Genomic DNA, 2,664 nt, shown 5'->3' with positions numbered 1-2,664 from the left:
GAGTGTCTTGTTCATTGTAGAACTGTGCTGTGTGTGTGTCTTGTTCATTGTTGAACTGTGCTGTGTGTGTGTCTTGTTCATTGCTGAACTGTGCTGTGTGAGTGTCTTGTTCATTGTTGAACTGTGCTGTGTGTGTGTCTTGTTCATTGTTGAACTGTGCTGTGTGTGTGTCTTGTTCATTGTTGAACTGTGCTGTGTGTGTGTCTTGTTCATGTTGAACTGTGCTGTGTGTGTGTCTTGTTCATTGCTGAACTGTGCTGTGTGTGTGTCTTGTTCATGCTGAACTGTGCTGTGTGAGTGTCTTGTTCATTGTTGAACTGTGCTGTGTGAGTGTCTTGTTCATTGTTGAACTGTGCTGTGTGAGTGTCTTGTTCATTGTTGAACTGTGCTGTGTGAGTGTCTTGTTCATTGTTGAACTGTGCTGTGTGTGTGTCTTGTTCATGCTGAACTGTGCTGTGTGAGTGTCTTGTTCATTGTTGAACTGTGCTGTGTGTGTGTCTTGTTCATTGTTGAACTGTGCTGTGTGAGTGTCTTGTTCATTGTTGAACTGTGCTGTGTGTGTGTGTGTGTGTGTGTGTGTGTGTGTGTGTGTGTTGTTCAATGCTGAACTGTGCTGTGTGTGTGTGTGTGTGTGTGTTGTTCATTGCTGAACTGTGCTGTGTGTGTGTGTGTGTGTGTGTGTGTGTGTGTGTGTGTGTGTTGTTCAATGCTGAACTGTGCTGTGTGTGTGTGTGTGTGTGTGTTGTTCATTGCTGAACTGTGCTGTGTGTGTGTGTGTGTGTGTGTGTGTGTGTGTGTGTGTGTTGTTCAATGCTGAACTGTGCTGTGTGTGTGTGTGTGTGTGTGTTGTTCATTGCTGAACTGTGCTGTGTGTGTGTGTGTGTGTGTGTGTGTGTGTGTGTGTGTGTGTTGTTCAATGCTGAACTGTGCTGTGTGTGTGTGTGTGTGTGTGTTGTTCATTGCTGAACTGTGCTGTGTGTGTGTCTTGTTCATTGCTGAACTGTGCTGTGTGTTGTTGCTTCAGTGCAATGTCAAGCACACCTGCCGCAAAGTCAAAATAAGAATTCCCCTGAAAGCGGCATATGGCTGCCTGAATGGCGGGGTAAAAACGGTCATACACGTACAAATCCACTCGTACAAACCCTGAGTGAACGTGGGAGTTTCAGCCCGTGAACGAAGAAGAAGAAGAAGAAGAAGAAGAAGAAGAAGAAGAAGAAGAAGAAGAAGAAGAAGAAGAAGACCTAGGTTTTTACACGTGTACTATCGACCTTCTTCGATGCAGAGGACAGAAGTTCAAAGCTACCTTTTGTGGGAACATTTCAATGTACACACACACACACACACACACACACACACACACACACACACACACACATCTCCGGTGAAAATCTCCTTTTACTTGGGCAGCCATGTTTTGTTGCCGCGCATCTGCATTGGAAGATTCCGACGCAGCTAAAAGTATGTTCTTGAGTGAATTATGGCAACGAGCGTGCATGCTCTGATTATTTTTTGATTACAAAATAATGTCGACACAGTACCGCCTCAATTTTGTGAGAACCCAGATATGAAGTCATCACAGAAATTATGTTTAAAAAAAAAAATCAAAATTGGGATGGTACGTAACACCTACACGAATGTCTAAGTAAAGTTGTTTGAAGATCTGTCCAGTAGTTTTCTTAGAAGCGCTGCACACACAGACACACAGACACAGACACACACACACACATACACACACACATACACACAAAGACACAGACACAGACACAGACACTCACACACACACACACACACACACACACACACACACAGACACACACACAGACACACACCACTACCCTCGTCTCGATTCCCGGTCTATCGGAAATCATTATGTCAAACTTGACTAAATGTAATAGGTTACGTTAACCATATACGGACTGCATTGAAGTGCAGGCAAAGAGTGCACTGACAGCATCGACTTACCTTGTCTCCTTATTCTCGGGGTTTGACGGGACTTGAAATGTTCGCTGTCAAATCTCTGCCAGCAATGATCCACAGTCTCAAACGATCTGTTCACACTCGCTTTTGAAGAAGTTTTTTTGTAGTCCGTCGGTTTGAAACAGTGCCCGCCAAAACTGTTGCAAGCACACAAGCATAGTGTAGTTATAATTAATGTGTTAATTGTCTTTGGTAACAAGGCTTGTTTAGTTATAATTCAAAACACAGCTGGCACCTAACAAAGAAGAGACTATATATTCAGCAAAAAGAATAATACATTTTCTGAATTGATGCTGACAACGATGTTTACAGTACCCACATGCCTAATATCGAATACATCAGAGAATAGTTAGCGAGTAATCCCATGTAATGAAAAAAGGCAATTTCTGCGTAGAAGCTCACCTCAAACTAAACACATTTCAAACAAAGGACCACAGATCGAGACTTTACTGCGCATAACATACAAAGCGTACGCGAAGCTATAATTATTTATGTTCCAGAAGTTTCCACATTAGGATAAAACGCCGATTGAGTGAAGACAGCATTGCTTGTGGGTATACTGCCGTGCTGGCTTCTAGCTAGACGTCTTGCTATGAGCAATAGTTCGCCAACAGAACGGCCGACTAAACCCTTTTCTACAGGTCTGCCCTGATGGTTTTGGCTGAAACCTGTCCATGTCAGATTTTC

General features: G+C 43.2%; 1 protein-coding gene across 1 annotated transcript in view; it reads right to left on the bottom strand.

The window, feature by feature from the left end:
- LOC138980482 (major facilitator superfamily domain-containing protein 4A-like) overlaps positions 1 to 2,664 on the bottom strand; it is a 14,688-nt gene extending 12,024 nt beyond the window's left edge. Inside the window, exons 1-2 of the mRNA XM_070353363.1 lie at positions 2,380 to 2,664; positions 1,963 to 2,114 (exon numbers count right to left, since the gene is read on the bottom strand). The gene's annotated coding sequence lies outside the window, so the exon portion shown is untranslated. The remainder of the gene's footprint in view (positions 1 to 1,962; positions 2,115 to 2,379) is intronic.

Source organism: Littorina saxatilis, linkage group LG11 (assembly GCF_037325665.1).
Source record: "Littorina saxatilis isolate snail1 linkage group LG11, US_GU_Lsax_2.0, whole genome shotgun sequence".
NCBI lineage: Eukaryota > Metazoa > Mollusca > Gastropoda > Littorinimorpha > Littorinidae > Littorina > Littorina saxatilis.
Note: the sequence above shows the minus strand (reverse complement) of the source record. Positions and strands in the feature narration are given on the sequence as shown.